The following is a 27,508-nucleotide window of genomic DNA, read 5'->3' as shown; positions in this document are numbered from 1 at the left end:
GGACTGCTCGGACGGAGTTTAGAGTTTTTAAATTGGAACGACCACATAGACAATGCTATGGGGAAAGCAAACCAAATACTGCAATTTATTCGCAGAAAACTGAGAAAATGGAATAGGTCTACTAAGGAGACCGCTTACACTACACTTGTCCGACCGCTTCTCGAGTAGTGCTTTGCGATATGGGACCCGCATCAGATAGGATTGATGGCGGACATCGAAGATGTTCAAAGAAGGGCAGCTCGCTTTGTATTAACGTGAAACACGGGAGATAGTACCACAAATATGATACACGAATTGGGGTCGCATTTTTTGCTGTGGCAGGAACTTCTCATGAAATTTCAATTACCAACTTTCTCCTCAGAGGGTGAAAATATTTTGTCAGCCCCACTTAAGTAGGGATAAATGATCATCATAATAAAATAAGAGAAATAAGAGCTCGCATAGAAACATTTAAGAGTTCAATATCCCCGAGCGCTGTTCGGGAGTGTACCTATAGAGAAGTAGCTTAAAGGGGGTCTGATGCACCATGTGCTAAACACTTAGTTGTGAATTGCAGAATAATAATGTAGATATAGATCAATAGCGAAGTTGTACGATAGTGGATTTCGTTACCTATGCATGCCCAATATGGCACATTTACTTACGTTCATGATCAACTGTCAGAGCCAGCATCATTCATGAACCCTCTGCAGGTCATTCTGTAAATCGATACTGCCTTTTGGCGTTGATGCTTTCTTATAGACAACATCATCATCTACGAAAAGTTTTAAAGAGCTTCCACGCTTTCTACCACATCACGGGTCCTCAACCCGTCGATCGCAATCGACCCGCCGATCACCATGGCTGTATGAGTCGATCTTTAAGAATGTTTGTCCTAAAACTATTTAAATGACATGTTTTTGTAAAATATCGGTTTGTGGACAGTGAGAGTTTCACGCGGTATTCGTAGGCAGTAAATCTGACAACACTGTCTCCCGATGTGGCTCTGTAAACATTCCCGGCGTTGTAATTGATGATATCCATATCAGGTCTACAGCCGGAAGATAACTTCATCTTGACACAGTATTTCGGCGGTCCACCTTGCCGCCATTTTCAGATGAGTAAGCCGTCGTACTAACTCCGCGGAACTGAAATCAAACCGTAGTGGCGACTCCGTTAATACACCACCTGTAGGTCCGCAGCGCTTGCGCGAATATAACTGTCCTCTAGGGTAAAGGACGACAGCGCACCGGTGGTAAAAACGCGGGGAAACGATGAATTGATATCAAACACTGTTGACTCCTTTTGATGACCGAATCATAGCCCGTTGCTTTTTAATGTCAAACAAAATAGGGTTCCAACTCATACTTAAACGACAACCCTTATCTCTGTTTACAATATTGCCAGATAGCCCAATTTCAATACCTTCTATCACTACACAGTCCCAATTACGTGACACAGGGGCAACCACTTGTATCTCAAATGGTTCAAATGGCTCTGAGCACTATGGGACTTAACATCTGTGGTCACCAGTCCCCTAGAACTTAGAACTACTTAAACCTAACTAACCTAAGGACATCATACACATCCACGCCCGAGACAGGATTCAAACCTGCGACCGTAGCGGTCACGCGGTTCCAGACTGAAGCGCCTAGACCCGCACGGCCACACCGGCCGGCACTTGTATCTCATCATACAACATTTTATGTCCTTCAGTAAGACAATATTAAGCAACCGCATATTTTTCTGTCTGGAATAAACGCGTGTGGCGATGGTGGACCGTACGAATCGTTTCTCCAATATAGGCTTCCCGCAATGATAGGGAATTTTGTAAGATACAGGACTTCCTCAAGCCGAATCATCCGCCACTGAGCCCAACAGCGCTCTAGTCTTAGCTAGCGGACGGAATACGCTTTTAATATCAAATCTCTTTAAAATTATTCCTATTTTTGAAGATATGCTTCTCGCGAAAGGTAGGAACGCCAGCAATTTGTTTGGATGTTCTGTTGGTTTCTACGAAGGTCAAATCTGTAGAGCATGACGGGTCTGATTGTCGGTATAACCATTCTGCTTGAACACTGCTTTTAGATGATCCAGTTCTTGTGTCAAACTATCTGCATCGGAGACGGCATAATCCCTGGATAACAACTCGATGCATGAAGGTATTGCACTGTGTGTGTGGGTTGACAATAAACTCTATGTCCTAATGTTCCATTATTCCTCCTGTAGACAAAGACATCTAAAAACCGAAGTTTTCCATCCTTTTCACTTTCCACCGTGAACTTAATATTGGGATACAGACAATTAAAATGATCTAGGAAACGTATGCGAGACCTCTTGCCTAATTTCATCTGATAGATCCTCGGGAAACCTGGTCACCGCCTTTTCAAGCCGCGGAAATGAATTCAGTAATGGGAACATTCTTGGGTATTGGGGCTAAATTTAATCCCGTTTCCGACACTTCCAGTACATCATCGTCTCGTTGTTTGGTTGTGAAATTAATCATAACATGTCGGCACGTGTCATCACCCGTTATTGTAGACTGAGAAGAAAGCCATTGAAACTTCGAAAATTGCCCACTGACGGCGTTTGCATGGACCTAGTCTGATATTGCCTAGGACGAACTGTTAACCTATTCCCAGGATGCAGCAGACATCGGCACCGGTACTTCCAAATGCAGATAAAATAAATCTTTCGATATGAAATCCAGTTGTCTGCATGTAAAACAAATGCACTCCCTTACTAAGGCAAAACCAGCACACTTCTTAAAGTTGTTGGCCGTTTTTGTCCCAATGTAATGAACAGTTCTGGCAATTTAAGTACTACGCCTTCATTCAGGCATCTTAGCAGGAGAGCCAGGGTGCTCAGCAACTTCACCTCCTTCTTACAAAGTTTATTAAACTTCCTTACATGTTCAAACGACTCCTCCCCCTAGAGGTTCTTGATCAGGCTCCGTAAACATTCCCGGCGTTGTAATTGATGATATTCATATTTGGTCTACAGCCGGAACATAAAGTTATCTCGACACAATATTTCAGTGGTCCACATGGCCGTCATCTTCAGGTGAGTAAACCGTCACACGAACTCTCGTGAACTGAAATCATACCGTAGCGGTGGCTCTGTTCCACACCACCTGTAGGTACACCTCGCGTGCGCGAACATAATTGCTCTCTAGCGCAAACCACAACAGCGCACCGGTGGCGAAAATTCGCGGAAACTATCAATTGAAATGAAACACTGTTGACACGTTTTGATGACCGAAAAAAAGACCGTTGGTTTCTAATTTCAAACAAAGAAGAATTCCAACTCTTACTTAAAGATCCTTATCTCTGCATATATTATTGTCGCATTACCGAATTTTGATAGCTTCTTACACTAGATAAATCCAATACCACGACGCAAGAGCAACCACTTGCATCTCATCGTACAACATTTTATGTCATTCAGTAAATGTTCCGAAACTGCATATTATTCTGGCTGAAATAAACGAGTCTGGCGACGGTGCTCCACGTATTGATCCCGGACCGTACGAATCGCTTGTCCGATACAGGCTTCACCCCAATGGCAGGGAATTTTATAGACATTGGGCTTCCTTAATCCCAGTCATCCTCCACTGAGTCCAGAAGCGCTCTAGTATTAACTAGAGGAAGGAATGTACTTTCAATATCAAATCTCTCTCAAATTCTTCCTATTTCTGAAGATGTTCTTCCCGTGAAAGGTAAGAACACCACCGATTTCCGTGTGTCTTCTGTCGGTTCCCGCAAAAGTCCAATCTGTAGGGCATGACAGATCTGATTTTCGATATAACCATTCTGCTTGAACACTACTTTTAGATGATCCAGTTCTTGTGTCAAAGTATCTGCATCTGAGATGGCATAAGCTTTTTTGCCAGTGTACATAGGACCCCTTTGTATCAGTAGGATGGATGACAACTTGAGGCATGAAGGCAACGGTTCGTATACGTGGGTTTACGGAAAACACTGTGTCCTAATGTCCTATCATGCCTCCTGTAGACCAAGACATCTAAAAATGGCTAAAACAGAGATTTTCCAACACTTGCAGCTTCTATTGTGAACTTAATATTGGGATGCAGACAATTAAAATAATCTAGGAAACGATCCAGAGCACCCCTCCCTACCATAAACGCACAATCTGAACGAATAAAGCGTAAGACGCTTTCACTTTTAAAGAAGAGTTCATTATCTGACGATGTTCATAAAAAACTTCGAAGTGGTGCTGCAGTCCCGCCCAGATTATACGGTTTGCCTAACTTACACAAGCAAGACGTTCCTCTTCGGCCTATTGTTAGCAATTTGGGTGCTCCAGCTTACAACTTGGCCATGTATTTAGCACCCAATCTCAGCACCCATGTCGGAAATGCGAACATCACATTTCCAGTTTTCTCGTTTTTATTTTAACATTTGATGTCTTTTTGTATCGGTCACACGGATTTACTGGTTAGTTTTTATGTTGTGTCACTTTTAACCAGAGTTCCTTTTGAAAATTCTTCGCAGTTAATTGGTGAAAAATTGGACGAAGGAACAACTAAACTTTGTCGACATATTTTGACGTTGATGTATTTTTTTATTTACTAACAAAACTTTGAACAAAATTACGGACTGGCTCTCGGGAGTCCATTATACATCATTATCACTAGTTTGCTTATAGAAGATTTTGAGGACACGGAACTTTTAAAACTAACTTGTTTTTCGAGATACGTTGACGATGTATTTATGGTATGGCCATATAGGAATGTTCTGGGCAGTTTCCTAGATCGTTTTAATTGTCAGCATCCCAATTTTAAGCTTACGATGGAAGTTGGAAAGGTTGGAAAACTTCCGCTTTTAGATGTCTTAGTTACAAGAGGGATGATGAAACATTAGGACACAGTGTTTATCGTAATCGCACGCATGCGAACCGATATCTTCATGCAACATGTTGTCATCCATCGTACCGACACAAAGGGGGCCTAGATACATTGGTAAAAATAAGCTTATGGCATATCAGATGATGATACTTTGACACAAGAACTGGATCATCTAAAAGTAGTGTTCAAGCAGAATGGTTATACCGAAAATCAGATCTGTCATTGGACTTTTGATGAAACCAACAGATGACACAAGTAAATCGGTGGCGTTCTTAACTTTCGCGGGAAGCATATCTTCAAAAATAGGAATAATTTTAAAGAGATTTGATATTAAAAGTGTATTCCGTTCGCCAGCTAAGACTAGAGCGCTGCTGGGCTCAGTGAAGGATGATTTGGGTTTGAGCAAGCCCAGTGTCTATAAAATTCCATACCATTGCAGGAAAGCCTAAACTGACAAACGATTCGTATGGTCCGGTATCGATGTGTGGAGCACCATCGCCAAACGCGTTTATTCCAGACAGAAAAACATGCAGTTGCGGGACATTGTCTTACTGAAGGACATAAAATGTTATACGATGAGACACAAGTGGTTACTCCTATGTCGCGTTATTGGGACTGTGTAGTGATAGAAGCTATTGAAATTGGGCTATATGACAACATTATAAACAGAGATAAGGATTATTCTTTAACAGTTGGAAACCTGTTTTGTTGGACATTAAAAGGCAACTGGCTTTCCTTCTGTCATCAAATTATTTCAACCGTGTCTGATATCAATTTACCGTGTCCGCGAGTTTTCACCACCAGTGCGCTGTCGTGATTTGCGCTGGAGGGCAGTTATTTGTGCTCACGCGCGTTGTACCTACAGGCGATGTACACACATCAAAAAAAGTTTTGCATCACTTCGGTTCCGAGAGTTCTGGAATCTGTACAGTAAATTAGAATAGAAATCAACGTAAACATCGTTTCTGCAATTTTTATTGCTCATGAAAACCATACATTGCATGTTGTACCACCATACAGCGAGACCTTCAGAGGTGGTGGTCCAGATTGCTGTACACGCCGATACCTCTCTAATGTCCAGTAGCACGTCCTCTTGCACTGATGCATGCCTGCATTCGTCGTAGCATACTATCTACAAGTTCATCAAGGCACTGTTGGTCCATATTGTCCCACTCCTCAACAGCGATTCGGCGTAGCCCTCAGAGTGGTTGGTGGGTGACGTCATCCATAAACAGGCCTGTTCAATCTATACCAGGCATGTTCGATAGGGTTCATGCGTGCAGAACATGCTGGCCACTCTAGTCGAGCGATGTCGTTATCCTGAAGGAAGTCGGGACGCGAATTGTCGTCCATGAAGAATAATGCCTCACCAACATGCTGCCGATATGGTTGCACTATCGGTCGGTGGATGGCATTCACGTATCGTACAGCCGTTACGGCGCCTTCCATGACCACCAGCGGAGTATGTCGGTTCCACATAATGCCACCCGCAAACAGCAGGGAACTTCCACCTTGCTGCACTCGCTGGACAGTGTGTGTAAGGCGTTCGGCCTGACCGGGTTGCTTCCAAACACGTCTCTGACGATTGTCTCATTGAAGGCATATGCGACACTCATCGGTGAAGAGAACCTGATGCCAATTCCATTCGGCATGTTGTAGGGCCCATGTGTACCGCTCTGCATGGTGTCGTGGTTGCAAAGATGGACCTCGCCTGGGACGTCGAGAGTGAAGCTGCTCATCATACAGCCTATTGTGCACAGTTTGAGCCGTAACACGACGTCCTGTGGCTGCAGGAAAAGAATTAGTCAACATGGTGGCTTTGCTGTCAGGGTTCCTCTAAGCTATAATCCTAGGTAGCGGTCATCCACTGCAGTAGTAGCCCTTGAGTGGCCTGAGCGAGGCATGTCATCGACAGTTCCTGTCTCTCTGTATTTTCTCCATATCCGAACAACATCACTTTGGTTCACTCTGAGACGCCTGGACACTTCCTTTATTCAGAGCCCTGCCAGGCACAAAGTAACAATGTGGACGCGATCGAACAGCGGTACTGACCGTCTAGGCATGGCTGAACTACACACAACACGAGGCGTGTACCTCCTTCCTAGTAGAGTGACCGGAACTGATCAGCTGTCGGACCCCTCCGTCTAATAGGCGCTGCTTATGCATGGTTGTTTACATCTTTGGACAGGTTTAGTGACATCTCTGAACAGTCAAAGGGACTGTGTCTGTGATACAATATCCACAGTGAATGTTTATCTTCAGGAGTACTGGGAACCGGGATGATGCAAAACTTTTTGGATGTGTGTATAAAGTAGGCGCCGCTGAGGTTTGATATCAGTTCCGGAGAGTTAGTGTGACGGCTTACTCACCTGACGATGACTGTCATGTGGACCTCCGAAATATTGTGCAAGTTGATCGTATGTTCCGGTTGGAGAGCCGATATGAATATCAACACTGTTTCGGCTTCTTTCGTCTTCTTAGGCATTTCGCGGACTTTAACGCTCGCGCCAGACAATAGTCTTTCCTCTGGCATGTTGAGATTACATCTCGCAAACTAGATTGCCGCGTTGTGAGTGAGGGTTGCGGTGAGCGGGGTGAGCGGTCAGCGTTTGCTGCTTGATTAGGTGCGGTGTCCGGCGCGAGAGGGCTGAAGTGCCGCCTGCGATAGCAAACACAAACCTCTGTTTTGGAGCTTCCACGAAACAACAAGGTGCACGATGGTGGTAATGAACAGGTAAATACGTCGTGTTATCTAAACTGACGAGGAATGACTTGAGAACCAGGAGACGAAATCCCAGAGAGGTTTACGGCATTCGACGCCTCACGTACTGTCTACCATACAACCACAATATTGGCGCCTGATGGTAAAAGGGGACGGGACTGGAGGTATCCAGTCGTGAGCGCAGCATGAGGCTGCTGTGAGTAGTAGAACTGCTCAGTCGTCGAGTAACTCAAGTCAGTGCTACAGTACTAGTGGTGTTGATACGAAGCAGAGTAATGGCAACGATAAACAAAGCAAACATGGTATTACATCTGCAACAGTTGCCGAAGTTGACATTTCGTGAGAAAGGAAGCCAAGGAATTTTTCAAAGTGTAAAAGATGTGTCAGATGAAATTTTAGCGTTTCCAACACTCGACTGTGTGACAATGTACACGAGGAATACAATGAGACGATAAGTTCTTGACAAGCGAAAGTGACACTGAAACGGGTGCCGAGGAATTTAGTTCATCATCCTTGTCGGACAGACGCGCACAAATCTCGTCTGCAGTGGAACGTCGTAGGGGACAATCGTTGTCCAAGAAGTTGGCACTAAACATAATTATGCACATGGAGAATCTTCCGCAGCATAGAAAAAATACAGTTGTTAACAGATTTAGAGTCAGTTCACAGCAATACGACCGTGTAGTGCGTTAGAAAAACTACGAATTTGCAAGGGAGGTCAAGGCGCACTCGTTAGAAAAACAGGTGTTTGTGCGATTCAAGAATGCTATATACAATTTACGGGAATTGCTTGGTAGTGACCTACTACGTTATGCACAACAGACTGCGCACGACATAGATGTAATGATTTTAAGGGAAGCAACAGGATGGTTGCATAACTTCGATCTGTACTACACAACTGGAAGACGTAAGAAGTCGAAATTTCAAACAAAGCGCCAACCTGACAATGCACAGCAAACTGCGGAATCAACCCGAAAATTTGTAGATGATATAAACAAACTTAACGCGTCGTACAGTAAGGAATTTGTTTTCAACTCCGAGCAATCGGGATTTTAAGAGGAAATGCATATAAACGACACACTGTAAATTAAAGGTACCAAGAGAGTTGTATCAAGATTAACCCATTCGTGTACAGTTATGTCGCCTGTTAAGCTGGATAGTAAATTGGCTGGAAAGTTATTTATTGTGCTGTGAGAAGATGGAGGTGCTCTGCCCCCTACGATTCTTCCTCGTGTTCGTGATCTTGCAAGGGCAGTAGGGAATATTTACGTCACTTTACGTCACAGCAAGAACGAGTGGGAAAATGGGCGTAAGACAACTACAACTATGGTATGAGCACTACTTTTGGCCAAAAGCTGGTCATAATAACTGGCTTTTACTTGGTTCCTGGTTTGCGTATAAACATCATACTCCCTTAGAACAAACTGTCCCTCCCAAAATGCACATTCATACCAGCTGGGGCCAATGGGCAAATTCATCCTATGGACGTTTATTTTTCCGTGTCTATAAAACATATCGCATTATCCTCAGCTACGTCGTAAAGGACAGCCAGTTTCGCGATAAGCTCCACGATAGACTGTTTCGCATTCGCTTGCATGCCATCACTTTCCACCAATTCGCATGACCCCGTTACACAAATATGATTCTACATGCTTTCTTTAAGAGTAGATAGCCAGCTGAGCGTCCTGTACGGTTTGTAGCTCCCAGGGAGCTCGTCTTCGATCTTGATGGTGTGAACATTTGTATCTCCGTGGCGCGCCATTTGTCATTCGGTGTTGATGGTGCAAGTTAATGGTTTGTTTCGAACATTTATTTAATGTCAACGATGTCCATTTTGTGGAGCGTAATACATACATCCCGTAGAAGGTTGATCTCTGCACCTAACGGACACTTGTTTCCAGTCGCCCTTGTGATGCACATGGTGAGTCATTAGCAGCTAATATTTGTCCTATCACAATTGTTAACACAATACTTTCAAATGAACCTTGCTAAAAATTGAACTTGCGACTTTGCACTCAAGCGGTTCTTTGTGAGATTGCTGTTTTTTTTTTATTAGCATGCCAAATAACCGCCTCGACACTAGTTTTTGAAACAATCTCGATCAAAAATAGTTCCAACAATACAAATCTCCAAACCACTACGATTTGAAGTGTCCCGACCGCTGCTGAGTGCTGTCGATCAGAACTACGGAGTCCACGCGCCAAGTTACAGTTCTGACTTACTAACGTGTTTGTGAAAAATGAGTGCAGCTAAACACAGTTCCATGGTGAGTGGAAGAACAGTTTTTTCGTTACAATGAGTAAAGATATGTATATTTTGATATGTAATGCTACTTTAGCTATACGTAAAAAGGAAAATATTGTACGCTATTTGAGAACAGTTCACAAAAACTGCGAATCGAAAACAGGTTCTGGTCGTGAGTTGAGGAGAAATGAACTATCTATTCTTAAAAGTAAATTACAATACAAGCAGTAGTGCTTTGTAAACCCTGTACAAAAACGTCTTACCTCAAAAGTAGCACCATTTAAATCTACATCTACATGGATACTCTGCAAATCACATTTAAGTGCCTGGCAGAGGGTTCATCGAACCACCTTCACAATTCTCTATTATTCCAATCTCGTATAGCGCGCGGAAAGAATGAACACCTATATCTTTCCGTACGAGCTCTGATTTCCCTTATTTTATCGTGGTGATCGTTCCACCCTATGTAGGTCGGTGTCAACAAAATATTTTCGCATCCGGAGGAGAAAGTTGGTGATTGGAATTTCGTGAGAAGATTCCGTCGCTACGAAAAACACCTATCTTTTAATGTTTTCAGCCAAAATCCTGTATCATTTCTGTGACACTCTCCCCCATATTTCGCGATAATATAAAACGTGCTGCCTTTCTTTGAACATTTTCGATGTATTCCGCCAGTCCTACCTGGTAAGGATCCCACACCGCGCAGCAATATTCTAAAAGAGGACGGACAAGCGTAGTGTAGGCAGTCTCCTTAGTAGGTCTGTTACATTTTCTAAGTGTCCTGCCAATAAAACGCAGTCTTTGGTTAGCCTTCCCCACAACATTTTCTATGTGTTCTTTCCAATTTCAGTTGTTCGTAATTGTAATACCTAGGTATTTAGTTGAATTTACGGCTTTTAGATTAGACTGATTTATCGTGTAACCGAAGTTTAACGAGTTCCTTTTAGTAATCACGTGGATGACCTCACACTTTTCATTATTTAGGGTCAACTGCCACTTTTCGCACCATTCAGATATTTTTTTCTAAATCGTTTTGCAGTTTGTTTTGATCTTCTGATGACTTTATTAGTCGATAAACGACAGCGTCATCTGCAAACAACCGAAGAAGGCTGCTCAGATTGTCTCCCAAATCGTTTATATAGATAAGGAACAGCAAAGGGCCTATAACACTACCTTGGGGAACGCCTGAAATCGCTTCTGTTTTACTCGATGACTTTCCGTCAGTTACGACGTACTGTTACCTCTCTGACAGTAAAAAGCAAATCCAGTCACATAACTGAGACGATATTCCATAAGCACGCAATTTTACTACGAGCCGCGTGTGTGGTATAGAGTCAAAAGCCTTCCGGAAATTCAGGAATACGGACTCGACCTGAAATCCCTTGTCAATAGCACTCAGCACTTCATGTGAATAAAGAGCTAGTTGTGTTTCACAGGAACGATGTTTTCTAAACCCATGTTGACTGTGTGTCAATAGACCGTTTAGTGTATCAGAAGCACTGTTGAAACATACAAAATCATTTGACGATGGTACAGTTTTTAAGACGTCCCTTCTGGCAGCTAGTAAGTCTTTATTTTTCATATTTAAAAGAAAGTCGGAGATAATATCAGTCATCAGAGACATGCCTCTGTCAAGACCGACTACAGCACGAAAAGTGGAATTAATGTCGGAAAATATAAAAGTTCACCTGATAACAGACTGGCATTCCCGCATGTGTTTCTCAATTTAATTAGACGACTCAGTAGATTGAATCGATTCACCTCAAGTTATGATTTTTGTAAGACTGATATTTTCGGGTTACAGTGTAAAAGAAAACTTGCACACAAATTTCACCTTCGAAGGCACTACACAAGGATAAGATTCTTACAATGCATTCAGATCCTTCATTTGTGAATATGATATGCCATTTCAGAAACTTGCGTCTATTACTACTGATGGAACGTCTTGTATGTTAAGCAAACGCGAAGGGATTGTTCCCTTGTTTGCGAACGAAGACTCTTTCCCTCCTTTCTTTAAGTATCTTTGTATCGTTCATCAGCAAGCATTTTGTATATATTTTTAAAATGGTACACGTTAAGAGTGTAATCACAAAACCTCTCAATTCCATTCGCTCACAATCACTAAAGAGAAGAAAGTTTAGAGTGCTATTAGAAGAATTGGTTAGCCTGCATGGATACCTGCTATTACATGGCTGAGTAGAGGTATGGCTCCAAATAGATTTAGATAACTTCTGTAAGCGATAAAATCTTTTGCGTGTGAAAGAGAATAACATTACTCGCAACTGTATGATTTGAACTGGTTGTTGGATCTGGCATTTGTAACATATGACAATCAAACTAAATGAGTTAAACAAAGAACTTCAAGGAAACAACCAACTGTTATGTCTTAGATAAGGTGTTTCATGCAAAAACTTGACCTCTGGATCGCACAGTTACAGAAATTAAATGTGGAACACTTTCATCAAATACAGTCAGAATTGTCGGACCAACAAACGTCATTGGATCAAAAAGCTGCAAAGAAGTATATGGCCAGCTTGGCAGAGTTTTAAAACCGATTTTCACATTTAAAGGCAATGGAACCTGTTCTAGTTTAAGTAGCTCACCCTTTCCAAAAAGTGGGTATGGAAAATATTTCAATAAGTCAGAGTACAACGAGGACTACTTTTGGTAATTAGTGAGTGTAAAAACCTACCCTAACATTGTAAACGTGGTATCGTGCGTTTTAACGCATCCATCCTGCCGCCCTTCTTGAAAATGGGAACGCCCCGCGCTTTTTCCAGTCGCTAGGTACGTGGAAGACGTTGTGGGGAAGGTGAACCAAAGACTGCGTTTTATTGGCGTAACACTTAGAAGATACAACAGATCTACTAAAGGGACTACCTACACTACGCTTGTCCATCCTATTTTGGAGTACTGCTGCGCGGTGGGGAATCCTTATCAGAAAGGATAGACCTAGAAAGTTCAAAGAAGGGCAGCACGTTTTGTACTGTCGAGAAACAGGGGAGAGAATGTCATGGACATGATACAGGGTTTGGGGTTGAAATCATTAAAACAAAGGCGTTTTTCGTTGCGGCGGGATCTTCTCTAAAAATTTCAATCACCAACTTTTTCCTCTGAATGCGAAAATATTTTGTTGACGCCTACCTACATAGAGAGAAACGACCATCATAATAAAATAAGGGGAATCAGAGCTCGCAAAGAAAGCGCTGTTCGAGAGTGTAATAAGAGAGAATTAGTGTGAATATGGTGCAATGAATCCTCTGCCGGGGGATTAAGTGTTATTTGCAGAGTAGCCATGTAACTGTAGATGTAGATGTAGATGGATGAATGGAGGACAGCTGCACCAACGAAATCATGGACTTCTCATGGTAACTAACACTGCAAAGTATTATTGTGCTGACGCGCGACCTGAAGCTGGGCATCTTTGTATAATTTCTAAAAGAAGTTCCAAGATAACGAGAAAATACAGCAGAAAGTTTGTTGGTAAGCCGCAGTCTGCAGTCGTCCTATCTGGAGGTCAGATTAAGGCACCTCTAATAAAAATAAGTGGCCCTGGGGATAATACTTTCATGTTTAAGCTCTGAGAAGAAAAAAGAAAATCAGAAGGGAAACAAGCGAATTTAAAGTAGAAAAACAAAGGAAGTACAACAAGGACATGCGATAAAGAATCCACTTTCTTAACGTTGCGGCCGAGCGAGGATCTGCATCAGTAAAGACATTCAACTCACATTCCGGAGCAATAGGGTTCATGTCCTCGTCTTACCATCCACATCTAGGTTTGCTGCATTTTCTTTAAATCGGTTAGTGACCTAGTCCCCGAGAAGTTCGGCAGAACCTAGTGTTTCTTTCCCCGTTAAATTGGAACCAATGGAAGACTGCTGCTGACAGCTTATTTTTTAATGTCGATTGCGGAGGTATTTCCCAACGATTACGTCATAAAATAACAGCGCACAGAGTTGTAAGACGCGGCTTACGATCGAGAAAAGTGAGGTTCAGACCACCATCTAGCCATCACTATTGTGATTTCTTTTCTTTATTCAGAATAAGAACAGTGACTGTGCGATGAATATAGGCAAATGATATTATTCTCCGTCTGCGGGAGTGAAGAACGAGATTTCGGTTCTCCTTGTTCATCAGCTTCCTATAAAGTAAACACTTTTGCTTGTGAGCACTTTTGGATACTTCGGTATTCTATCACAACTGAGGAATTTGTTCTAGGTCACCATCACATACAGGTGATTGTCCATTTCTATAACGATATCGCCTTCTCAGAGAAGAGGAATACAATTCTGCATCTAAACTGTACTTCTTAATTTACCACTCTGCTTCGTGCTCCCATGTCTCTATTGGAGCAACTTGTAGTAAACTGTGTCCATAACTTCCAGTAATTTGTATGTAATTCCAATAGGAAACAAAACATTTATTTCATTCTCAGACTGTGACGTAGAAGTCGGTGCAGTAAGTTTCGTAACGCAATCGTCAGCAGTTCACATAACTGTATACATCTCTTTATCTACTGTATAGCACAGTTACTTACGCTGTTAGCTATATGGGCACTAAACTTTCTAGAATCTGTTTCTGAAGAAATACTTAGAATGCCTGTCCTCGAATTCTTCCAATCACATTTCAGTAGACACCAAAATTCCAGTCTCGTGTTAATGATGTTTGACTTCACACATACTATATTTACCCATCTGACGAACAACACCAATCAAAATAAGTGACACACTGAAGGTCTGGGGATCGTAACCCTGTGCCACGTAAAAAAGTGTTTCTTTATATATTCACGCTTAGGTGCCTCTCTATTGATAATCGTCGTTATCTTCTTAAATTTCTAACACTGTCAGAGTAATTTCTCAATGTAACTGTTACATCCGAAAAATTTTAATGTAATAAATAGTAAATTATCGTTTTTAAATGATTTTTGTGCAGAAAAAGAACTGATGAACTTATTATAAATACAATGCTTACTTACTTCCAGCATGCTGTATGGCAACAAGACAGCAGTTTTAAATGATTAAAAAGAATTTTAATAAACCTTATAAGTTACACGTAAGATGGTCTTTATTAACTGATGTCTAGTTTAGGACCTGCATGAAACACAGTTCGGTCGTTTCGTAAATAATATATTGCATTCAGCGGCACTCATACGCTACATGAATGGCTCAGTCTCTGGCAGTTGACACTGATCATAAATAAATGTAACACATTGCGCATACATAAGAAAAGAAATTCATTACTGCACAACTACACTATTGATGACAAATTACTGAAAACAGCATCTATCGTAAAATATCTAGGAGTAACTATCCACAGCGACCTTACGTGGAATGGCCACATGAAGCAAATAGAAGGAAAATCAGATGCCAGACTGAGATTCATAGGAAGAATCTTAAGAAAATGTAACTCATCTACGAAGGAAGTGGCATACAAGGTGCTGCATCGACCGATTCTTAAGTACTTTTCATCTATCTGGGTTCCCTAGCAGGTAGAACTAATAGAAGAGGTAGAAATCTAAAAATTTTGAACATGGCCGATAATGCAGCAACCATTGACGAAATTTATAATATTACTTGAAAATACAGCTCTTCGGTTGCACAGGTAAAAAATTTTCAACTTTAGCTAGGTTTCAACTGCTCTAAGGCAGCTTTCGTCAGAAGTAAAAAATTTTTACATTACATAGAGTAAATAGTTATGAAATGGTTTAGAGCAACAGTGCTCACTGTTGCTCTAAACCATTTCATAGGTATTTTCTCTATGTAATGTAAAAAATTTTTACTTCTGACTAAGGCTGCCTTAGAGCAGTTGAAACCTAGCTAAAGTTGAAAATTTTTTTACCTGTGCAACCGAAGAGTTGTATTTTCAAGTAATATTATAAAGAAGAGGTAGAGATGATCCAACGAAGAGGAGCACGTTTCGTCACTGAACATATAGTTGGCGCGAGAGCGGCACAGAAATGCTCAACAAAGTCCGGTGGCAGACGTTACAAGAGAGGCGTTGTACATCAAGGAGAGGTTTACTGTTGAAATTCAGAGTGAGCACTTTCCGGGAAGAGTCGGCCAAAATAATGTTTCCTCCCTTAAACATGTCGTCAAATGACTACGACGAGGAATTAGAGCTAATACAAAGGCTTACCGACAATGACTTTTCCCACACTCTATTCGCGAGTGGATCAGTGAAGGTCGGATCAGTTAGTGGTACCAGACCTACACTCGGCCACCGACTTTTAGATGGCTTGGGGAGTGTGCTGTAGATATATGTGTCCAGTATTCTCAGGTAATGGACGTTGTTGTATGACTTACGCTGATGATTCGAAAATGGACTGAAAAGATCTGAAAATAGTCGTAAGTCAATAAAGACAGACTTCCGTATAACTCTGATGGTCCTTTGTGGTTTATCTGTTGTAAAATCGACGCAACTTTTTGAAACTATTACAAATGCACAAATGAAGTTTAAAGGAGTGTGCATTTGTTACAGATCTTACGTCTAGTTAACGTAATAGTATTACACAGGTGAACAAGACTGGATAGTCTTGCGTAACACAACAGTGGGAAATACTTTAGAATTGATGTATACCTATGAGACCACTGGAAAACAGTGCTCTTCATTTTCTTTATACAGGGTGGTCAGAAACAGTCTGGAAAGCTTGTCTTGTAATGCAGCTGTAGGGTAGGTAGTGCTGAGAAATAATTGTTAAGAAAAAATTCGATACGTTACACCTTTTCCGAGTTAATTAACGCTGGAGTTAGCCAATCAGATTGTTTCACTCGGAAATTCAAAGGGCCCGCCAGAGACAATGTAGCCAAATGTGTTCTTCTTTCGTTTCCTAAAACCGAACAGCAGAGCGATACAAAAATCGGAGATGGGACGGTAGCAAGGATCGGACCCGAACCAAATGTAAGCAGTCTCGTGTACTATCACCTACATTATGAGAACAACTGACATTAATTGTATCTGGCGGCTCGCTTGAATTTGCACGCGCAACGGCCATATTAACTTAAAAAAGAATTAAATCTGAAACGGCGCAACGTATCGACTTTTTTAACAATTTTTTCTCAGCACAACCTACCCTACAACACCCTTGCAAGCTTTTCAGACTGTTACTGGCGACCCTGCGTAAGTCAGTGCGGTGTAATATGAGTATTTGTAGGTGCGACTTCACAGAAGCTTGTTTCCCAATGCAGTCTTCTTCAAACTAGTTCTAAAAATCTCGTCTTATTTTGCAGTTCTTTTTGAAGCTTTTTATTTTCTGTGATGACACGCGTTGGACTGCCGCACCTGCATTGTAATAAAATCGTTTGCCACTTGCATTTTATAGTCTATTGCAAATGGATGTCCAGCCTGAGAAAAAAATGAGCATAGTCTATGGAGAAGAGGTTTATAAGTGGATGTCTGACTTCCTGTATAGCGCCGTATCAAAGTTCACCTACTTACCCAAGAGCAGTAAGCAAAGCGATGTAATACCGCTTGACTAGTAGAAGAAAGATGGTGGTATACTGTACATTTCTTTATCACCAAACTATGCCCTGATTTTAAATCCCGTTTCCACCGTGGTCTTTCACGATGTGAAACTGTTGACGGTAACTCATTCGTCGGCTAGGATCTTTAACCTCAGGTCATTTTTTCGTGAGAGGCAGTGGTGACGTTCTATCACCAGGTTTCATACCATCACTTTCTTCCATGCCTTATTCGTCCTTAATAACGGCGCGAACATACCAGAACACTCTACATGTAGCCATGAGATTCACACTCAACGATACGTATTTGACATTTTACTGACCGGTCTGAAAAAGACGAAGATAAACTAATTGTTCTGTACCTTGTGATGGCCTTCGTTCTTTAGAGGAATGTGGGAGACAGGCTTTATAAGATTGTTGTACTACTGTTTATATGATTATTATAATGACTTTATGTAATACTATCATGATCGCCAACAGCAGTTACTACAACTACTACGACAACGTGCCACCAGGATTATGAATAAGCTCCAAAATTTTAGGCTGTTTCGTAGAGCCACTTGTGGAAACATTACGGAACAGAAATATTACACGTATAATCCACGGAGGTCCGTAGCACCACTCAGATCTATGTGTTTCTTAAAGAAAGAATAATAATGTATCCACTAATAAAATAAATTACGTGATATGGTCAATACGTTGTTACATGTGTATCTCGACCTGAACTTTGCAGTTCAAGCCCAAAACAGAGTAGTTATCAAAGTAAAAATAAGGAGTTATGTCATAAATAAAGTTAGTAACATGTGAGAAAGGACGTTGAGTCTCCCATTTAATATAATTAGGCTCTATGAGCAGTTTCTATTAACTGCAATTATCAACTATGGAGCCAGTGTCTAGGAGGACAAGTGACAGCTGGCCCACCTCGTTTCTGCGATAAGTAGAATACTCTGACTTTGTGTTTACAGCACAACTACAGTCTTAACGGTACTAAAAGACGTCCATTACTTTGACTCAGAACTTACAAAAAGGGTGGAATTTACTTTCAAGGGCCGGCCGGTGTGGCCGTGCGGTTCTAGGCGCTTCAGTCTGGACCCGCGTGACCGCTACTGTCGCAGGTTCAAACCCTGCCTCGGGCATGGACGTGTGTGATGTCCTTAGGTTAGTTACGTTTATGTAGTTCTAAGTTCTAGGGGACTGATGACCACAGATGTTAAGTCCCATAGTGCTCAGAGCCATTTTTTACTTTCAAGGAAAAATTACGAAAAAGTATAAGAAACATTTAGCGACCAAACAACGTACCTATGCAAATTAATATTTTCAGAATGGCAACAGAGATAAAAATTCCTTAAACACAACAATCAGAACGGTTCAGTTTCATCGTCTTGTAAATGGAAAGATTCATATGACTCATTTGGAACGAAATATAACGGTAGTCAGTTAATTATTACTAGATGAAGAGCATATTATACATACATGAGCAGAATAAGTATGAGTGCAACGATCTTTGCGACTGTGCAAAATGGACACACCACGCCATGTCATATATAAACATTACCTGCTTGATGACATAACAAGGACCACGAATAAAAGTAAGTTTTAATACAAAAAATTTGTAGGGCAGTAAAATATTCTGGACTCGACTTTATGTACAGTCCTGTACCGAATTCACAGAGAAGAGAATTGCAATCCTGTTACAATAAAGTGTGTGTGTCATCTTCAGATCAAATTGCGCAGAAAACAAGTATCAGACACATCAGCATAAGGATTAGGTGTCAATGTAGTCAAATGAAAGATCCTTTAAAGATAATTGTAGAAGTAGTAGTAGAAGTAGTTACTGTTCTAATAAAATCAATAATACTGAGTTATAGAATAAAGTGCAAAAGAAATAAGAACAGATATGTCATTTCGAAGACCTGTCACTCAGATTCTGATACGTGAAGAGACGTCCTACTGGGAGGCTACTTAACTTCAAGGAAAACTTCATAGAAAGTAACGTGTAGACAGCCGTCAAACGGCACAATGATACTTTAATGTGAAAATTTAAATTATAATTTATTGTTGGGTAAAAATTTAAACCATTAAAAGTGACTATTTTGGTGAACAGTTATAACTGGCTCGTGGTTCCGCATTGAAACTGTCAAAGAAGCTGGTCTCTGTATTGTAACTCATAAAGAACATCTTTTCATAAAGTTAAAATGGTAAAAATTTGTACAAGAAGTCCTCGTTGCCGACTAATGATGGGCCTAAGGACGAACATGGTTACAGAAAATATATTGTTCATCCAAAAATAATAACATCGGCTGCAGTTTTCTTACTCATTGACATCTTTGAAAACTGCTGCAGTGTCCTTAAATCATGAACAAAATAATAGCAGCACTACTTTTATGTTTGGTCTGAGACGAAAAATTTTATTTGACAGCGGGGAGCATTGTTACCCCGTACCTGTTTTACTGGTTCCCATTGTAGTTGGATTATTTTCCATGATGCTTAGAACCGATTACATTCTAGATTACTTATAAAATCAGACTGATAATATAAGGCACAAAAATAACATCCATAAAGACACAATATAGTGCTCGAGAGCACTGCTTTGAATGTGAGTAATTGAGCCAGAGTTTACGTACGAAAGTGTTACACATTCTCGGAAGATGCTGTAATACATTTAAAATTAAAACTTTTATAAATCCCGAGTAGCTGCACCTTACCTAAACGATAAAGTTTGTTTGAATCGGCAGCCTTTCAACCAAGCTGAACCAGTATTAAAAAATAAAGGTAGCACTTACCCAGTAATGAAGTCGTCAGTATATAACTCTGGAAACTTGCACGTAACCTTGTCCTTCAAATATGTGCTCTTCAGGATGGCGACGGACTGTTTTCTCCACAAAATTCTCGGAATTTCAAAGGTGATGTATTCCACTCTTTGCCAATAGCCACGATGAGGCAGTTTCTTATTTCTTCATTTACACGGGAGAAATGATGTCAACTGAAAGAGAATAATAATTCAATATTTCGTCCTACAAACATTTTAAACAGGCAGCCAATTACTCAATAAAATGCATGTTCATATAAATCTGGCATAAAAACGTAGAACTTCAATCAACGGAATTGCTAAGACATCTCTCAGTTTGTAGTTATTACAGATATGATAAAACCACAGACCGATGGTGGTATCAGGGAAGCTACGTAATTTAAACGTAGTGCTTAATAACTGATTCGAGTAGCCTCTACGCTTCGTGCAAAAGCAGTCCGCCAATACGCGTGAAGCTATCAGTTTGAAAGACGACGTCAACACTGTAAGAGAACGACAAAAATCCGTACATAAGCACGCACATGGTCTTCGGCAGCGCAGCGCAGCACAGCAAACCCCGTTTCCTCTTGCGACGATTGGGGGCTGTTTGATCGATACTAGGGGGAGCGAAGCGCAATTGTTCACTCACTGCTCTTGCCAGATGAACTTCGCGTTGCTGTAGTCTGTTATTTAGAGACTGTGTTCACAGCACAACACAATGTCATTTATGATTCGTATAGCTTTACTGGTAACTCAAAACATCTACTGGGTTCTCTCGTATGAAACACGTTACGTAGCTTTTCGTCATCAGTAGATATTTCTAATTACCTTCAATTATTGAGCTGCACATTTCATTAAATTATTTGCACGTTATCTTAATCCTGATATCAATAATAAATAAGATACTCCTCGTGCTGTATGTACTAGAAATTGCTAAATAAAAATTCTTCAGTAAGCTAGCAACTAGCAAGAGTTGTTATACACATCCGGTTTTATACTGGGTTTACAGTTAATGTTGCTTTCTTGTCAAATATTTTACGTGAAGTAAATTTTGATCCAAAATCAATTTTTATGAACAATAATTAAATTACATTAAATATAGTATTATAATTACGTTAATCAAGATTTGTATGGAGCTTGGAAGGATTATGTATAATCATTTCTTTAGAAGTTATGAATACTGTGAAACTGCACTTAAAACCTTGACTCGTTCCACATCATTACGAAATATCGTATTCATGATCCATGGAACTAGTATTAATCTAATCTAATCTAATCTATTCTAACTCTTTAATTATATATCTACAGGACTATCGTACATTGAAATAACACGTTATTCCCAGAGAATGGTTACCTGAAAAAACTGTTCATTTCTAACAGTTGAGCTGCCTAGCACATCGCTTCATGGTTCTGTAACCTCCTCCTCACTTATCGACCTTAATGACAGTGAAAAATTAAACCGCGTGCACCTAATGGAAATCTGGGAAAAGCAATCGTCACCGAAGTTAATCTGTCGGTAAAGAGGGAGGAAAGGGTTTCATCTAAATGAAAGGAAAAATGCAAATTAAAGTGGTGGAAATTAATTTTGAAAAGGGATAAAGTTAATACAGAAAGTAAATGTGCGGCCGTTACATTAACAATTAACTAGCGATAATTAGATATTTGAGATTTGGGGGAAATTACGGTCGCCAGTCCTATGGACAATTACTATAGTAACTGAAAAAGAAAGGTTATTTTCAGTTGGTTACTAATCAGTTACTCTTAAATCATTTAATCAAAATTAATTACTTATTAATGACAACTTCTTTAACGACCTCTAGGTCAGGCAAAAGCATCACAACATGGCCAATCCTTAAATCTTACACTCTATATTTACATACTGTACAAATTACCCATTCTGTAGTATTAATCAATCCTAGGTTGGTACAATTTCAAGTCTACAATGTTCCGTGTACCTAATAGTTTTCCAGAGCTTGGATACTCTAGGCAATAAGCATTTGTGTGAGGTATACCAGTGACTTTATATGGCCCATTATAAACAAACTTAAATTTAGAATTTTCATTGCCTATCTCGCTCGATTTCTCATGAGCATTTACAAGTACTAAGTCTCCTTTTGGAAACTTAGCAAAACGAGCTTTACCGTCATGACGACGTATGCCAGCACCGGCTTTTAGCTTCATTATTTCTCGCAAACGATCTTTTTTCACACCAATACTAATGTCAATGCTGAGATTCCCCACGTTACAGTAGTCCAAATTCGTGCCTACGTCAATGTCATCCGGCCAGTTAACAATGTGTATAGGCTGGTATTGCCTATGCACACCGTCTCCTGCCTCGACAAAACTAACTACTATTGTTTTATCTTGTGACGTACATGTCAAAGTTTTGCTTTCACAATTAATCACTGCACGGTACTTTAATAGCCAATCTAACCCGATAATTACTTCCGTAGTTAAGTCTGGCACGGCGACAAACTCTTGTTCAAATCGTGCCCCACATACCTCGAAGTTGACAAAAATCTGTTTTATGACCGGTTTACTGGCCTTCCCAGTAACACAGATAATTTTCACTCCTGTTACTGGCATAACTACGATACCAGGTCTGTCTTTCAGTAACTCAAATATTTTCCCAGATACAGCACTCAATTCCGCACCGGTGTCAATCAACACGTTTAGTCGTAGGTCGTGCATATTAACAGACACTACTATCTGTCTACACTTGTCCTCGACTGTTTCTTTATTTTCCCACAGTAAATCCTCGTCTATATCCAGGTCATTCCAGAAAAAACCATCCGGCTCTGATCCTAAATCCGGCTTATCTGGCGGCCTTTTCAGCCTCTGTTCACATACAGTTTTAATTTCAACACGTTTGTCCTGAAGCTTAGTCTGTAGCTCCGCCTCCAATACCGAAACCTTTTCCTGTAACTCGTCAACTAGTGACTGTTGCTTTGCTATCAATTCACTAATTGTCACCTTCGTTGATTCCTCTTTGGTCAGATTGATCTCATCTGCCAATCTACCTGGAGGAATGTGCCCAGTAGTATCTGCAATTACTTCCGCTGGATCTGCGCAACCCACACTGCTACCGTCTGACCGTATAACGTCAGCTCTAACCTCATACACGCTGTAATCTACGTGCTTTTCTACCAATCGTGTACGGCTATCACTAAAATTCTCGTAATCTTTCTCCTCAATACTTTAGCAATGTTTAAACTAGAGTTTTGCGTCGGATGGGTCGGCCACTTCTAAAACTATAACTTTCGGTAAAGTCTGCCGGTCAGGGCCAGAACTTTCCGTTACTACTTCAACATCCAACTCTTGCGGTATGAAACACGACGAATCTTGCTCGTGCTCCTCATTAACATCAACTATTTCTGGTAAAGTCTGCCGGTTAGGGCCAGAACTTTCTATCATTTCACAAACACTATCTTCCTGCGGGACGAGACGCGGCAAATCCTGCCCGCGCTCCCCATAAACACTTCTCCCGTACAGGCCCCTATAATCTCTTACTTCGTCGTATAAGCGACCGAACTGCCTTAACCAGACCTCATCCCTCTCTGGATCCTCTGGCTCGATGACGGACGTGTTATCCGACATCTGATCTTCTCTCAACAATAGCGAATCATTCTGAAACTCAATCTCCAGTTCCGCTGTGGGTGTTACAGCTGCCACTTTATAATCGATTTCCGGAACACTTCTTAAATTGTTCTCACTGACAGTGAATGTATTTTCTACTGCCGTGTCTACATCTGATCTACTACTTGTGGCGCACTCCTTTCTCCTAAGACTGGCACACTCTCCCGCCGTTGATTATTCCATACGGAATTTTCATAACGACGACACCTCGGTTTTCTACTGTTATTGGGCCGCCAAAATTTCTCCACGCCCGGTCGGCCCTTCACCGGCGCAGCTAATCGTTTCCCTGTCTCGTCCCAGCAGATACGCTCCCCGGATGCTGCTGAGGCAGCTGATCACACCCTCTGGCGTTATTACTATTCTGCGAAGCCCGTATCACGCTGGTATGATACTGGTTTCCGTCATTCCTGTTATTATTTGCATTGTACCGATTGTCATTACGGCCCGAACCACTTTTGTCATTGCTGCCAAGATTGCGGTATGCATTATTCCCATAGTTATCATTCTTGTGGTTGCTGCGGTAGCCGTTGTTGTTACCACGGCCTCTACCACTGTCGCGATTATTGTGCCAATTGTCCTCGTCCTCAACTCTTTCCAGGAAATCATTGATTGTCCTGTAATTGCTTCCTACGTAGCGTTTTGTATCATCTGGAAGCTTCTTGTAGAGTTCCCAGACTATTTCGGATTCCGTGCGGATATGACGCAAATATTCCAAATTGCGGATCCAGCCCTCACAAAACTCCATCGAGCCGCGCGAATTCGCATCGAAAGGCCTCGATACGACAAAATCGTGCCAGACACTTCGTTGTTTTTGCTCTGACCAGTATTCAGCCAGACACTAATTTTTAAACTCGTCAAAAGTCAGGTTCGTAATGTTGAGGTTTAAGCCCCAACGCTTGGCATCACCAGTCAACACGTCAATAACCGCATTAATTTTTCTCTCATTAGTCCATGACTTGGTTAAAACTCTTTCACAATTTTTAATGAAATCCGTCGCGTGTATACAGCCTTTTCTCAAGGGGTCGAACCGCTCCTCTTTCGTCAACAATTCCGAACTATATGCACAGATTGACACACAGCTCTGTTTTGCGTCAAGTTTCTTTTCTAATTCCGACACTCTCGTAATTACTTGGCAAGTGGTTGTCGCAAGCGTTTCCACTTCCCTCTTTTTCTCTTCGCAGGTATTAGCCTGCTTCCTCACATTAGTATCTACTTCGGATACTAAAGCCTTTAAAGTTTCCACCTTCTGTTGATCCTCTTTTTTCACTAATTGAATTTGTTCCGTCACCTTATTCTTGACGATCGGATCAACTGCTTCTCCTACACTTTTCTAGATTCTGCTAATTTCGGATTCAAAACGAGTATTTATGCTCGCAATTTGCGCCTGAACTCCTATCATTTCCTGTTTAAGATTACCGATTTCGGTATTAATCATAACAATATTTTCTTTGATTTTATCAACTTTTGTGTTAACATCTCCAACATTGTTGTTAACAACATTAATAGCTTTGTTCTGGTTGTCTAGCTTCCTGTTAATTTTTTCAGACTGAGCTTTAATTTCTGCCAATTGACTCTTGATTTCATTAATAAACATTCAATAAATCAGTTACATTCCCGGAAACTACCGGTTTTTCTTCCGTAGCTGGTTCCTCTATATATGTTCCCCAGTATTTGTCATCAAGGAGTACAGATTTGATTTTCGCTTCCGATTCCGAAACATTTTCTAAAGTTTGGAATTCCATTTCTGCTCTTTGCTGCGTTTCGGCGGTCGCGTCTTTCATGCTAGCTGCCTGCCCCTGAACAATGGGTTCCGCGGTGCGCGTTTCCCACTGTTCGACCGATTGTCCCGTATCCAAGTCTACCAAATTTTAGTAATTGTTGCCTTCACTCATTTTAATAATTTTCAATAGAAATGCCAAATCTCAAATATAATTAGGATTACTCCCACTACTTATTCTCGCTGACGTAACGGCCTGTTCGTAACCAGTACTTTGTTACGAGATTTGCACAATGCAAAATTCGTGTCCAGAACAACCTCAAATCTGATGATTGTCCTGTCACCAGGTCGCCACGTGTGACCTCCTGCTCACTTATAGACCTTAATGACAATGAAAAATTAAACCGCGTGTACCTAATGGAAATTTGGGAAAAACAATCGTCACCAAAGTTAAACTGTCGGTAAAGAGGGAGGAAAAACTTACATCTAAATGAAAGGAAAAATGCAAATGAAACTGGTGGAAATTAATTTTGAAAAGGGGTAAAGTTAATAAAGAAAGTAAATGTGCGGCCGTTACGTTAACAATTAACTAGCGGTAATTAGATATTTGAGATTTGGGGGAAATTACGGTCGCCAGTCGTATGGACAATTACTATAGTAACTGAAAAAGAAAGGTTATCACACATATAATTAGCACTAGAAGCGTGGCAACTGAAGGTTGACACGTGTAGTGTGAAAACTGAAAGTTTGTCAGAAGTAATAAATTTCGCTACACTCTGACTTAATTTAGCAAAAGAATTAATAAAACCGGAAAATTGAAAGTTAATTTAGTGACTCAAATTAATAGTGAGCTTTGTTTCTGAAGCACATCGAAATTCAGTAAAATACGGTTAGTCTTTGGCTACCTCAACAATCATTTCAAAAGCTACTTGAATCTACGCAATTTATAAATAAGAGATTTAACTTTGAACTTGAATTAAATGATTCTGAACAATTAACAATAGTAAAATTTAGTACGTACCAAGCTGAGCTGCAATCACAGGTAAGCTAAAATACGGTAACAAAACTCGCACTCTTCATTTGTGCTTGTGTAATCTAAATATTGTATCCAGCTATGAATACCTTAACTGAACTTCGAAATTAAAGCAGTGAAATCGAATGATATTACTCTAATGCTGGCGTTTGAATTTCAACGACACTCGGGTTCATTCCGGAAAAGGAAGGGTAATGCAATTGGGACAATGAGCAACAACGGTTCATGCTACGTTGCTGTAATTTAGTGAGAAAAATTTAACCGTTTGAAAAGCTGAGGTCTGCTATACAATTCTAAAACTTTACGTGCTACCAGTCTTCCTTGTTGGTTGATTGAAGGTTTGAAGTCGTCGATCGAGGAGGTGGCGACAGTCACTCATTGTCGGCCGTCGCTGTTGCAGAAGCTGGATGTTGGCGCGCCTCCTTCTCGACACGGTCAACAGGCGAAACGGGCTCTTGATGTTCGCCAGCTAATGCTTCCCGTCCGCTACACCATGTCAGAAACTATCATAGCAAGTCGAGCGCAATTACATGCTGCCAAACCCCGAAAGCGCGGCAACTCGCGGGACCGTCAAACAACACACCTGCTCCACCGCCCTACCCCAGCCAGACTCTGCTCTGCCCGCGCTCCACGCGTTCGAGTTCACACTACCAAAGATCCTAAACACTTTGGTTCTCCACACGACCTATCGATGTATTCGTTCGATAGCATAGTTCTCCCTAGGCAAGACCCAGCGTAAAAATACAAATAGTATTTACAAAACAAAACAATTATACATCGACATAAATGCATGTATATACAAATAGTAAAACAATTACAATATACAAAGACACAGAAACGTCATATCTTCAGGTAACAAAATAAGGAAAAAAATTTATAGTACAATAGATGGAAATAGGAGGATATGCATTTCCGGCGTTACAGTTCTTTCTTAAATAAAAATATACAGTAAGTGTTTAACGCGTCGATATATATATATCTGCCCTACAACAGCCTATTTGCTTGATCGCCTCCCGAATTTATTTATTCTTGTTTCAGTTCTCAAAAATGCGGATACCCCAAATT

The 27,508-nt window shown here is 40.9% G+C and overlaps 1 protein-coding gene across 1 annotated transcript in view; it reads right to left on the bottom strand.

The window, feature by feature from the left end:
- Positions 1-20,121, bottom strand: part of LOC126249389 (coiled-coil domain-containing protein 63) — a 465,360-nt gene extending 445,239 nt beyond the window's left edge. The window contains exon 1 of the mRNA XM_049951042.1: positions 20,053-20,121. The gene's annotated coding sequence lies outside the window, so the exon portion shown is untranslated. The remainder of the gene's footprint in view (positions 1-20,052) is intronic.
- Positions 20,122-27,508: the final 7,387 nt, after the last annotated feature.

Source organism: Schistocerca nitens, chromosome 3 (assembly GCF_023898315.1).
Source record: "Schistocerca nitens isolate TAMUIC-IGC-003100 chromosome 3, iqSchNite1.1, whole genome shotgun sequence".
Classification (NCBI taxonomy): Eukaryota; Metazoa; Arthropoda; class Insecta; order Orthoptera; family Acrididae; genus Schistocerca; species Schistocerca nitens.
The sequence above is the reverse complement of the archived record's forward strand: the minus strand, read 5'-3'. Positions and strand labels throughout refer to the sequence as shown.